Source organism: Pinus tabuliformis, chromosome 2_2, assembly GCF_031772625.1.
Source record: "Pinus tabuliformis cultivar Carrire ecotype Pingquan chromosome 2_2, CPIR1, whole genome shotgun sequence".
In the NCBI taxonomy this organism is placed as follows: domain Eukaryota; kingdom Viridiplantae; phylum Streptophyta; class Pinopsida; order Pinales; family Pinaceae; genus Pinus; species Pinus tabuliformis.
In genome coordinates, this window is record NC_142300.1 from 949,085,034 (window position 1) to 949,100,128 (window position 15,095).

The following is a 15,095-nucleotide window of genomic DNA, read 5'->3' on the forward strand; positions in this document are numbered from 1 at the left end:
GGAAGTAACAAAAGTAAGTTGGTAGCCATGGAAGGACAAGGAGGAGGGAGCTCCACTCCCTCCTATAGTAATGTTGTTTCAAACAGAGGCAGAGCAATGAATAGAAACACGTCTCAAAACTTCGCGGAGAATAAGACAAAAATTTCTGAGACCCAGAAGGCAGAAGGCAACAAACCCCATGAAAAGGAAGGGACCCACGAGGAAGTCTGACAGGAGGAGAAAGCAGAAGACAATGGTCATGGATATGAGAATAAAGCTAAGATGGGGCCCTGCAAACCAAAGTCTAACATTAAACCGCGGGTAATCCTAAACTATCTAGCTCTACAAAAGCACAGAAATCATATGACAACCTATGTGATCATATGCAAGTTTGTGGGCATCTAGCCAATGGAGAAAGCTCTGTACACTTGGATAAAAAACACCTAGAAACCAAAAGGAGAGTTAAATATACATCTTGGATCCAAAGGTTTTTTACTGTGGTATTCATGAACTTAGAGGATAATGATAGAATTTTTGAAGGAGAACCATATTTCTATGTGGTTCCCAGTCTCTATATGCGACCATGGACGATGAACTTTGTGCTGGAGCGAGAGACGTTCACATCAGTCCCGATATGGATCAGACTATACTCCTTACCTTTAGATTATTGGATGCCGAAATCCTTAAAATCTATAGGTAATAAATTAGGTCATTTCATAAAGATTTCAGAGGCGACTCTACGAGGAAAATATACCTCCCTTGCTTGCATATGTGTTGAGATGGATTTATCAGGAGCACTTCCAAATGAAGTCATCCTTGAAGTTTATGACGAGGAATGGGTTCAGGCAGTTGACTATGAACACATACCATTCAAATGCCGCAAATGTCATGAACATGGACACCTATTCAGAGACTATCCACTTAATAAAAGGGAGGAACACCAGAAAACCAACAAAGGGAAAGACCCTATAGGTTTTACTAAAGTGGGAGGAAAAGGGAAAGGAGGGGAAAAAAGACCCAAAAGAAACCTAGTGAAAGCAAAGCACTAAGTCACAACAGTTTTGAAATTTTAGAAGAAGAGGTAGAAGAGGAAGGAATACAAAAGAAACCAGAGGACCAACAAAGCGGGAAAGAAAAAGAAACTGGCGTGGAGATCACTCAGGAACATAATGAACATAAAATAGACCCATCGAGTACCATGGATCTAGAAAGGGACCATGATATGACCCAGAGTGGAAGTGGCATGGAGGACCAAGACTTACAGGAGATCCTTGAGAGGGAGAACCTTGAACTAGAAAAGTTTCTAGAACAAGGAAGCAACAGAGGAATTAAATCTCTACCACAGGAAGAAGTTGATAGGGTGCAACAACTATTCCTCAATAGGTCACATCAAAAAGCTCTGGGATCCAAAACAAGCCTTGACAATAAGGAAAATAGAGGGGTTACATCAATGGGATTAATAAACGAAAAAGCCGCCAAAAACCCAGGTAAGAAAAGAGGAAGGAAGAGACAGAAATAATTGTTGTTAGAATGTGGAAAACTCATGATTGTCTTAGGCAAGATGAAAGATCTCTCCAGTTACTCCTTCACAAACCCCCCTCAATGAAGCTCATAACCTGGAACATTAGAGGACTAGGGAGTAGAAGGAAAAAAAGAAATCTATGTAACAAAATCAAAGAGGAAAAACTAAACATAGTGTTCATACAGGAAACCAAATGTTCAGTAGAGAAGATCAGAGAAAATCATAGAAAATGGTTAAGTATGGGTATCTTGAAGTCAAAGCAACAAAATCAGCTGGAGGAATTCTCACTTTATGGAATCCTCAGCATTTTGGTATTCTTGATGCAGAGGCGTCCAGGCCCCACCTTTCTTTGATCATTGAACCTGTGGGGGAAAGGGAGTGTTACATGGTCACTAATGTCTATGGCCCTCAACTTCTGGAAGATAAATTCAGGCTCCTCACCTCTCTGGAGGAAATGAAAGAAAGACACCCAGCAATACCCTAGATTCTGGGGGGAGACTTCAATATGATTAAATCTCTCACAGAAAAAAAAGAAGAAGGGGAAACCAGATCACTTGGTAGAGATTCAGTTGCTTTCTAGAACTTCCTCACTAATATGAGACTGGTGGATATGGACACAAGCAATGGAATTTTCACCTGGAATAACAAAAGAGGGGGCACTACCCAAGTAGCCTCAAGATTAGACAGATTCATAATCTCAGAAGAGCTTTTGCTCACTGGACGAAGCCTGACAGTGTTCATCCTCCCTTTTGGAGGCTCAGACCACTAGCCCATCCAACTGGAAGCTTCCTTAATTGGTAAACTGAGAAACAAACCCTTCAGGTTTGAGAATGTCTGGCTCACTCACTCTGATTTCCTCACAAACATTGAGAAGTGGTGGAAAGAAGAGTTACACTTTCAAGGCACGAAAATGTTCCTTCTACATCTTAGGCTCAAACACATCAAGAGTAAACTCAAAGAATGGAATAAAAATGAGTTTGGAAATATCTTCAAAGCCAAAGGTGAAGTGGGAAAGAAATTACAGGAAATTAACCAAATTCTCATCACAGAAGGCTTCACAAAGGAAAGAAAAGAGCTAGCAAACTCACTTCAACGAGAATGGGACGACAGATGTCTACAAGAGGAAATCTTCTGGAGACAGAAATCCAGAGTACAATGGATCAAGTAAGGGGAGAGAAACACTAAATTATTTCACAAATCCACTATAGCACACAGAACTAACAACAGAATTTGAAAACTCATAGATCCTCAAGGAACAGAGAAAAATACTCATGAGGAAATGGAAGATGTACTAGTCTAGCATTTTCAAAGAACTACTGAGGAAACCATAGCAGATAGATCCCAATTCATGAAGAGATTTACTCAACACATTCCTAAGCTGGTTTCCGGGGAGGACAATCATAATCTCAACATACCAGTAACGGAGGAAGAGGTCAATGAAGTTATCAAATAAATTCATAATGGAAAAGCTCTAGGCCTAGATGGTTTCAATGTGGAATTCTTCAAAATATACTGGAATATTGTCAGACAAGACATTCTGGAGGTAGTGGAGGACTCAAGAAACTCTAAATCAGTTTCCAAGGCACTCAATGAATCCTTCATTGCCTTAATCCCCAAATAGGAAATAGCCACCTCTCCTGACAGTTTCAGACCCATAGCATTATGCAATGTGGTGTACAAAATCATTTCCAAAGTCAGTGCCAACAAACTAGAACCCATCCTCCCAACTCTGGTGTCAGAGAAGCAAATGGGCTATGTGGAAGGGAGACATATCATCAATAACATCATTCAAGCTCATGAAGTGGTACATTCCCTCAAAACCAACAAGCAAGCGAGAATGATAATACAGCTGGACATAACAAAAGCTTATGATAAATTAAGCTGGCCTTATATAAGGGATGTTCTAAAAGCATATGCCTTTGACCATAATTGGATAAGGTGGGTCATGTCTCTTGTTACCACTACCAATTATTCAATTATTCTCAATGGCTCTCCATCCAGAGCCTTCAAGCCTACAAGAGGTCTCAAACAAGGAGATCCTCTTTCCCAATTTCTCTTCATTCTCATGATGGAAGGGTTGGGTAGAGCGATCATTGTTTCCAAGGAGGAAGGAAGAATACAGGGACTAAGAATCACTCAGAACGGAGACACCGTGACACATCAACAGTTTGTGGACGATACTATGCTGCAGGGCATACCTACATTCAAGGAAGCCAAAGCTTTCAAGAAAATTCTGAATGAGTTTGCAATGGAAGTTGGTACTGAGGTAAGACTCTCAAAATCAAAGATCTTCTTTTTCAATACTGATATTTCTATTCAAAGAAACCTCTCCAGAATTCTAGGCTTTCAAAGAGACTCACTACCCTTAAAGTATCTGGGGGTTCCCCTCACTGACAAACCGTTGAACAAGGAAATCTGGGAGTCTGTAATAAATAAATTGGAATACAAGGTCAGCACGTGGACAAACAGGGCATTGAAACTAGCAGGGAGGTTGGTCCTCACTAAGGCGATACTCCAAACTATCCCAATCGACATGCTATCAGCCCTGCCGGCACCAACAGGAGTCCTTCAGGAAATCATAAATATTCAAAGAGACTTTCTCTGGGGAAAGGGAAAGAGAAAAATAAATGGGCTCTGGTAGCTTGGGACAAGAACTGCAAACCAAAATCCCATGGTGGTTTCAGTCTACATGATCCAGAAATTCTAAATAAAGTTCTGGGAGCAAAACTGTGGTGGAGATGGCTAAAGGAAATATGAAATCCCTGGGCAAAACTCTAGAAACAAAAATATGCAATGAACTGGAAAGAAACAAACCTCATAAGAATTACAGGACACAGAAAAGGTTCCCAAATTTGGAATAAAGGCTGGGAGAACAGAGCTTTAGTTCAAAAGTATAGTTTCTGAGAGATCAAAAATGGAAATCTTGCCTGGTTCTGGGAGGAAAACTAGCAGCAGAAAGGTAACCTTAGCAGAGGGGAATTAGCAAGCATCCAAACTGATACCATTAACAAAGGATTAAAGAAGGTAAGTGACTATTGGGATCAGTCAAAGGATAATGGAAAATGGAGAATTTGGAAACTACCAGACTACAGTGAGCTAACCCCAATGAAAACTCAAGCTAAAGTCTTAGAAGCTATTCTAGAAAAGAGACAAATTTTGACCTCAACTTCAGAAGACCAATTAAGATGGGGCAGAAATAATGAGGGTGTTTTCAACCTCAAAGAAGCCAAAAGAATAGCCACAGGTCTTAACTTTCAAAACACTGAAAAGACATGGAAAGACCTATGGAAAAGCCCACATTGGATGAAGATCAAAATGTTCAGGAGGTTGGTTCAACAAGACAAGATCTAACTTAGGAGAATCTCAGAAAGAGAGGTTTTGCTAGCCCCTTAAGATGTCACCTATGTAGCCAGCAGGAAGAATCCACAAATCATCTTCTCAATCTCTGCTCCTTCTCCTCAACCCTATGGAACTAGGTAGTAGATGTCTTCAAGCAGACAGACTGGAACGAAAATAATATCACTGATACGTTGAAAAATTGGAGAAGACATTTCTCGGACAATGAAATAGTGAACATAGGCTGGGCTCTGATTCTAGGGTTCTTGAATTGGAATGTTTGGAAAGAGCACAACAATAAGATCATCAAAGACAAAAATGGCCCAGTTAGTAGCATCTTAGCGCTAATCCTTCAACAACTCAAGGAGACAGTGAACACCCTTGGGGGATTTTCTACAGGAAAGCACACGGGACACAAAGAGGCGTGCATTCTGGAAAGGTTGGAACTTCAGACACATATCCCTCAGAGTCTAAATAATACTGCAAAGCATACTTCAGAGGGAAAGACTTTTTGGCAACCCCCTTCACATGGTTTTTTAAAATTCAACATAGATGGAGCCTCAAAAGGTAACCCTGGAGACGCTGGTTATGGAGGAGTCATAAGAGATGAGGAAGGCAACATAAAAATAATATTTCATAGTCATATGGGAAAAGCCACCAACAATATGGTTGAACTCATGGCTATGGAGCAATGCTTGGAGATACTAATAGAGCACAACACTCAAAATTTTATCATCAAGGTTGACTCGGAATTAGTCATCAAATTGGTCAAGCAGATAGGAACAAGATTGGCAGCAGATAAAATCTCAAGCCACTAGAGGCTTCTACAGGTCTATCACAGAATTCAATCACACTTAAGAATTCTAAGAACTCTCAGTTTTGTGCATTTTCATAGGGAAGCCAACAAAGTAGCGGACTGGCTAGACAATGAAGGGGTAAGGTGCACATGAGAAAACATGTGCTGCATGTGGGAGGAGGTACCAGATAGTCAAATGCGTGAAGGATGTTCATCTCAGGCCCTCATAGACATGGAAAAATACTAAAACAGTCAGGGCAACTGAATATCACGTTTAGTCAATGAAGAATAGGTGTATTTTAGGAAGATACATAGAATTTGGGAACTTGAGGGTCTCGCAGGCGATCACCACAGTTTGCCTCTACATTGGTGCTATTGGAAGCTTGGCCAGAGAAAGTCCTCGAGCTTCTGCTCCGTCAGACATGGCCATTGGACGTTTGATCTTGAGGGAGCAGATCGACAGCTATAGGCTGTCGAGCAGGCTAGTGGGTCCGGGATAAATTCAACGGGAGTCAAATCAGCTTCTGGTATAGCACCCTTATCGGATGCCCTCAAATCCAAAAGTGGTTTATACGAATTTTATGCGACGCCACTCAAATGTCTACACTTGGCTTGAGAAGGAGAGTGAATATCGCCCGCATTGAGCAGGTATTCCTCGGGCTACTACATTGCGCGATATGAACATTGGCTATTTGATCATAAGGGAGTAGATCGACGGTTATAGGCTATTGAGCAGGTTTGTGGGTTCAGAAGAAAGGCAGTGGGAGTCAAAAAAACTTCTGGTATACCACCCTTATCGGGCGCCCTCAAATCCAAAAGTGGTATATGAATCGCAAGCGATGCCACTCAATTGTCTATACGTGGCTTTGGGAGGAGAGAGAATACTGCCCTCATCGGGCGGGTATTTCTCAGGCTTCTACTCCACGCGATATGGATATCGATCGTTTGATCATGGGGGAGCAGATCGACGGCTACAAGCTGTTGAGCAGGTTAGTGGGTTCGAGAGAAAGTCAGCATAGGTTGTTAATACGATGGGCAGGTATCCCATCTACTACTTCTCCACCTGATACGGTTCTTAACCGTTGGATTAAGAAGCATCAGATCTACACTTCAGGTTCAACGAGCATGTCAGTAGGTCCACATTAACCTCAACAGACTAGAATTCTTTTGATTAAAATCTCTATTCCCTTCTTTAAGTCCGCCAAATGTTGTAGAAATTTTGAATAATTTAACACATATTCAACAGAGATTATCCTGATCATGTACTATTGTGGAATACATACACAATACATAAGCTCCTCTACGTTGATCATCAATATAGCAGCATCAATAACAATAAAACATCAAGAGAATTCACACATTAACACAGTATGTAACCCGGGGAAAGCATCTCGCTAAAAACCCCAACTATCTGTATATTAATGATTGAGACCATGTAACATTACAAAGTACAATTATTATCACAAGCAATCCAGTACTAGCTCCACCTGTTACACACAATACAGCTAAGATCTGATCTCCAAATCTATTCCACTGCTTGTCTTCCTCCACTTCTCAATACCTGCTCAAGAATGAATGAAAATGGTTTACCAAACTCGTATTTCACCTCCAAAGAATCACTCACACTGTGTAATACATGAGCAGAGGCTATAATACTGGTCAAATACATGAGCAAACTCATTGGCATACTCAATCCCTTGATTGTGCAAATCCTCATGCACAACTATAGTCACAATTGGTAGCAATCTGATTCTCTAACACCTATCCCTGTTGAACTGAACATGCACTGACATGCAACTGAGTTAACTGATGTATTCTATAGTTGTATTATGAGTTAATAATTAGTTTAACAACTCATCATTAGTCTATTTGCAGTTAGACTAACTACAACTAGTTTAACCAAGTCAAACTGAACACAACTCCATCAACTCCACAATCAACTCCACCAAACTCAACTGATTGAGTTCTAACTGAAGTCATGCATGAAGAAACTCAACTGAGTCATAAGAAAAGCGTACTTCCTTCTGACAGTTCCATGGGCCAAATCTGTAGCTCAAACTGAAGTGCTCTAAGAAAATAAGATCAAGTTTATAGTCCAAATATTATTATGAGACAATAATATTTGACTTTTCTATTTTGGACAGCTAGTCTAAAAATAGACTTTGATCACTCCTACTGTGATCACTCCTGCTGTGGTCACTCCTACTGTGATCACTCCTGCTGTGGTCACCCCTGCTGTGATCATCCCTGCTGGGATCCAAAAATAGAACTTGCGCCATAATTTGCCTGAAGGCCCATTTAGTGAAGGCGACTCTTTTCACTAAGCTCCATCATCTTGTTGCAATCTCAACACTCCCTCTCAACAAGATATGGATTATCAACAACCCCTATCCTGCCTCGGTGGTACTCGAATTTGCTCCTGGTGAGAGCCTTCGTCAGAATATCAGCATCCTGATCCTCAGTTGGAATGTATGAAAGCAACATGATCCTTCGCTGCACACAATCTCTGATATGATGGTACCTGATGTCCTTACTGCCATATACTCGGCCTCTTGAGCTCCCTGCCCAATCTGCATCCTCCTGTCTGTACCAAGATCCATATTCCGATGTGCCTCTCAAGTAGCGCAATACATGCTTGCCAGCCTTCCAGAAGAGCTTGGTAGGCTTAACCATAGCTTGTGAAAGCTAGTTAAATGCATATCATATATCGGGTCGTGTATTGACCAAATACATCAGCGACCCCACCAACTATCGATAAACAATGGCATCCACTTCTTCTCCCGAAGTGGCATCCTCCTTCCTCCAACCTCCAAGAAGAGGAGTATCAACAGGCTTGCAGCCATGCATGTTGAACTTCCCCAGTATCTCCCGAGCATACTTGCCCTGAGAAACAAACAGTCCACCACTGCGCTGCCATATTTCCAATCCTAGGAAATAGTGAAGGAGGCCCAAATCCTTCATCTCAAACTCTGTAGCAAGATCCTTCTTGTATGACAGTATCAACAGCTCATCACCCGTTAGAATCAAATCATCAACATATAGTACAATGATAAGCAACTTACCCTCCACCACAATCTGGTATAGGTTAGGATCTGCCTCACTCTTGGAGAATCCAAGTCCTGTGAAATAGCTGTCTATCCGTGTGTACCAAGCACATGGTGCTTGCTTCAACCCATACAATGCTCTCTTGAGCCTGCACACATGCGACTCGATGCTGAAGACCTCAAAGCCTTCGGGTTGCTCAATGTACACCTCCTCCTCAATGACTCCATTGAGGAACGCAGTCTTCACATCCATCTGATGAATGTGCCATCTCATCTGCGCTGAGAGAGAAAGAATCGTCCGTATGGAAGAATACCTTGTGACAGGTGCAAAGGTCTCCTCATAATCTATCCCCTCTATCTGTGAAAAGCCTCGGGCAAAAAATCTTGCCTTGTACTTCTCTACACTCCCGTCAGCTGCCTGCTTAACTTTGTAGATCCATCTCGAACCCACCACTGGTTTCCCTTCCGGTCTAAGAACAATCTCCCATGCACTGTTTCTGACAATAGAATCATACTCTTCCACCATGGCGTCTACCCATGCGGGATCCTCCACAGCTTCCTCGAAAGAGGATGGCTTAGTCACAACACACTTGCTCATAAGAGCCATGTATCCAGTGCACCGATCAGGTGACTGTCTCTGCCTGCGTTGGGCTGTAGGCGGTCCTACAACTTTCTCTGCATCTTGAGCCAGTCGCTCAGCTTTTGTCAAGCGCTTTCGCCCTCTGATGGTTGGCGCTGCATGAGTGGTCTCTTCCACTCCATGAAACTCGTCCTGTGGCTGATCCATGTCCTGAAGCTCATCCTTAGGAACTAATAGCTCCTCATCTGCATGCAAGTGTAGCTCCCTCTCAAGCGAACACTTCATGGCTTTCTCCTCTTGAAATTTTATATCCCGTCGCACGACAGTTTTACCACTGTCTGTAAAATACACATGATAGTTGTGGGGCGTATCAGTGTACCCCACAAATATCTCAACCTCTGCGGTCGGCTCCAACTTCTTCCTGGCATCCTTCGTCACATGCATGTAAACGTTAGCACCAAAAATCCTCAAATGAGAATGATCAGGCTTGTTACCAGAATAAGCCTCCTCGGGTGTACTCATGCCAAGTATCCTATTAGGACAACGATTCTGCACATAAACTGTTGTATTGCATGCTTCCACCCACAAGTGAAGGGGTAGGCCCTGATCATGCAACATTGCCCGTGCAACACCCACAATCGTCCTGTTCTTCCGCTTAGCTACCCCGTTCTGCTGTGGGTTATGGGGAGCTATGAGCTCTCTGCGAATCCCTTCTGCCTTGCAGAAATCCTTGAACTCGTCCGAGATGTATTCACCACCATTATCGCTCCTAAGAGCCTTCACCTTCTTCCCCAACTCCTTCTCAACCAGTGCTTTGAATTCACAGAACTTTGAATATGTCTCGCTCTTCTTCTGCATGAAGAAGATCCAGCACTCACGAGAGAAATCATCAACAAAAAACATAATACCTGTGTTTTGCTGTCGAAGCAACTGAGAAAGGTCCACACACGTCTGTGTGAATTCTCTCAAGGATCGTCGTGGTGTGACTATCCTTCTCGTGAAAGGTGGCTTTCACAAACTTCCCCAAAGTACACCCCTTGCACTGATCTGACTGCGCAAGTGTGCCTTTAGGAATCCCTGTAGTGATCTGCTGCAGTATCTTCAAGGCTCCATGGTGAAGGTGACCCAATCTCTTGTGCCACAACTTGCCATCATCCCAGCTCACCAATCCTTCTGCCTTGCCTGCCATTGCTGCGCATCCATCTACATGCAACTGATAAAGGTTACTCACTCGAACCCCTATCTTCCGGGTCTCACTAGTTGTCTTGCTGCGTAGGAAGGCCTTTCCCTCGCTGAAAAAAACATCATACCCCTTCTCTTCTAACATCGCCACTGAGATAAGATTCTTCTTCAATCCTGGAACATGCATGACTTCCTTCAATACAAAGGGTTTACCAGACTCCCTCTCAAAGGAAATGGTGCTGATACCGGTCGCACTGTATCTACCATCATCGCCCATCTCGATGTGCACTCCAAGATCTTTGTCCTCCAGAACAGAGAACAAATCTCTATCTCCCGTCATGTGAATAGACGCATCACTGTCCAAGAACCACACCAATACCATCACACTTGAAACCAATCATGCGATCAATGAAAAATCAAGCTCAAACTGCGAGGCTAGAGCCTCTCCTGCTGCCGATCCAGCAGCCTGCTTGTTCTTCTTCTTCTGCGGACAATTAGTGGCATAGTGTCCGTGCTGGTGACAGTGAAAACACTTCACCTTGGACATATCCTGCTTCTTGCCTTTCGCACCAGACTAAGAAGCTTTCTTGCTCTTCCCTTTCTTTGCTTTGGCATCCAAAGCGCAATTCTCTTCATCAACTCCCTTTGACGAAGATTCGTCCCTCGTACACCGCCTAATCTCCTCCTGCACAAGATCTGACCATAGTCTTTCCCATCCTGGCAATTTCTCCCGACCATTGATAGAGTCCTGATAGGAATGCCAACTCTTCGGAAGACCATGGAGAGACAAGCTCACCAATTCCTCATCATCGACAGTAACTCCCACACTTCCCAGCTCATCTCGACACTGAGTGAACTTCGTGAGATACTTGGGCATACTATCACCCTTCTCGCATTCGATGTTTCTAAGTTTATCTTTGAGCGCCAGCTTCCTCTGATCGCTCTTGCTTTGGAATAATTTTGTTAATGATTTCCACATCAAATATGGAGTAGCCTTTCCATGGAGGTTGGACACAATGTGATCCTTCACGCCCTCCAACAGAATCCTTCGACATTTTTTGGTCTTCTTTTGCCAAGCATCAGCTTGAGTAGCATCAGTAGGCTTTGGGACATTCGTATCTATGAACTCCTTCAGCCTGTTATCATCCAATACTGCCTCCATCCTATCCTTCCATGCAATATAGTTTGAGCTGCCCTCAAGAGCATACTTCAATCACAATCCATTGAAAGACATTGCTGTGTTGCCACCAAGAAAACACTGCTGCAAACATTCGTGATTTGTGAGAACACAACATTTCTCGTACAGAGATTGACTGTATGGGCATTCACCGGATATCTCACCTTCCAAAGGAAGGATGAATCTAGAGGCTACCTGGCCCGATTACAGACTCTGCCTGAAGAAATAGAATGTAAACACTTCCTGAATAGTAGATCTAATGATCAACAGCTCCGATACCATGTAGAAACTTTTTCTACAAATCATCTAGCTCTGATACCATGTAGAAATTTTGAATAATTGAACACATATTCAACAGAGATTATCCTAATCATGTACTATTGCGGAATACATACACAATACATAAGCTCCTCTATGTTGATCATCAATATAGCAGCATCAATAACAATAAAACATCAAGAGCATTCACACATTAACATAGTATGTAACCCGGGGAAAGCATCTCGCTAAAAACCCCAACTATCTGTATATTAATGATTGAGACCATGTAACATTACAAAGTACAATTCTTATCACAAGCAATCCAGTACCAGCTCCACCTGTTACACACAATACAGCTAAGATCTGATCTCCAAATCTATTCCACTACTTGCCTGCCTCCACAGCTCAATACCTGCTCAAGAATGAATGAGAATGGTTTACCAAACTCGTATTTCACCTCCAAAGAATAACTCACACTGTGTAAGACGTGAGCAGAGGCTATAATACTGGGCAAATACATGAGCAAACTCATTGGCATACTCAATCCCTTGATTGTGCAAATCCTCATGCACAACTATAGTCACAATTGGTAGCAATCTGATTCTCTAACACCTGTCCCTGTTGAACTGAACATGCACTGACATGCAACTGAGTTAACTGATGTATTCTATAGTTGTATTATGAGTTAATAATTAGTTTAACAACTCATCATTAGTCTATTTGCAGTTAGACTAACTAAAACTAGTTTAACCAAGTCAAACTGAACACAACTCCATCAACTCCACAATCAACTCCACCAAACTCAACTGATTGAGTTCTAACTGAAGTCATGCATGCAACAACTCAACTGACTCATAAGAAAAGCATACTTCCTTCTGACAGCTGCATGGGCCACATCTGTAGCTCAAACTGAAGTGCTCCAAGAGAATAAGATCAAGTTTATATTCCAAATATTATTATGAGACAATAATATTTGACTTTTCTATTTTGGACAGCCAGTCTAAAAATAGACTTTGATCACTCCTGCTGTGATCACTCCTGCTGTGATCACTCCTACTGTGATCACTCCTGCTGTGGTCACTCCTGCTGTGATCATCCCTGTTGGGATCCAAAAATAGAACTTGCGCCCTAATTTGCCTGCGGGCCCACTTAGTGAAGGCGACTCTTTTCACTAAGCTCCATCATCTTGTTGCAATCTCAACAAATGTTTGGTCGGGGCTGAAATTTTTGTACGAGCACTAAGTGTTGATTTAATTCTTCCCTTTGTCGGAGGAATTGCGTCCTCTTAACGACTGTTGTAACTTATGTAACATATTCTCAGTCACAAGTTAATAGAAGGTCCGACTCTTGCCTTAGCAAAAAGAAAAAATAATTAAAAATTATATTAATTTCAATAAAAATGTTTAAAATTATAAAATTATTCTATTAATAAAGGAAAAATGTGATAAAAATATTATTAATACTAAAAAGCTAAGACATAAAGTAATAACATAATAATAATATTAAAATACAAAAAAAAAAAAACCCTATAAATGAAGCAAGGTCTTAGAATAGAACTCACATCAACGACGAAAGAAGAAGGAAACCAAGCCAAAGAACAAAACTCCCATCAACCCAAAAAATACGAGGAAAAACAAGGAGTTAAGAACAAAGAGAAGGGATGCACGAGCTGCTTAACTTCCATTCATCGTCCCTATTAAGAGTCTTACTCCTCTTTTCAATTTCAATAGCTTCTCTTAATTTTTTTGTTCTGGAAATGATCAACCTTCGTAAGGACATTAGAATCCTCTAAGAAAATATGGTGCGGGTCCTACAATGTCTAAGGTCCGCCACATGATCTTGAATCCTTTGTGAAATGGAATGACAAGTGTCACCAATGTAGGGGGTTCTACAAGAACATGGAATTAAATAAACACCCTTCATGCATTTGGGATGAATAGGGTATTTGACATATCTTAAAGAGCTACGAATGGTTTTTAAAGGCCTAAAGCTGGAGCCAATCTTTTTTTTCCTCAGAATCCTAACAATCTTCTCAGTCATCCCTTGGATAAAGGGAAGCTGGACATTAGAGGCCACCTCAACCTCTTTCTTAGTTCTATGCCCTTTATTAGATTTTAAAAAGGCTCAAAAACCTTGGAACTTATTATAACCATTCTCCCTGAAGACATTTAAGAGATGGTCTTTCTCATCCATCAGATGGTCCTTATTAGAAACCTGTATAGCGCTAATAGCTAGAGTATTGAGAACCCCTAGTTTCTGGGATTGAAAGTGGTGAGAATTAGCATGAAGATATTGCTCATTGTGAGTTTTCTTACGAAAAACGTGGTGGGACAAAGAGCTATCAACATCAAGGAAACATACTGTTGCATCTATGATATATTTATTAGTGCTCAATTGATCTTACTCCTCATCTTAGTCTAGATGATGAACCTAGATTTAGATTCGAAACGCGTCGACCCTTTGTTCTCTGTGTGATTTCTTGGAAGATCTAGACATTATATCATGAATCATAGAAACATACAATCTAAAATAAAAATATATAATTTTGATAAATAATAAAATTTTTTATTTTTTATTTTTTTAACTAAAATTTGTGTTTATATATATATATATATATATATATATATATATATATATATATATATATATATATATATATATGACTATCCAATAACAATTATAGTTAAAATAAATCCAATACTAATCATTAGCTTTTTTATTACTTTTTCTAATTCGTTAATACTCAACTTATAAACTAAACTTTTGGAAGTCTGACAAATCGTAAAATTTTATTGTTAAATAATTATTCTTAAATTTTTTTAAATATATAAATTAAATCATAATAATAAATAAAATTATTAAATGATAAATTAATCTCTATTATTTATTCCATATAAATTTTGATTTTCATTTAGTTGTTACTTTAAAATTTGCAAATATCTATTTAACATTTCAATCCTCGACAAAGTTATTATGAAATAATTAATTCATAATATAATTAAATGCATTAATAAATAATACAATAATAAATATACATTTGGAATATACATCATTTTCATTTAAATTTTAAGTGAAATACGATTAGTTAACCTTCCCTACAGAGTATATTTCGTTTGCTTTTTAAAACTTATAAACACCACATACCCTTATCTACAAGAACACTAATAAGGATAAGGCTTGCATTTTTTCCACTTTCCCTTGCCATGAAGACCAATGGC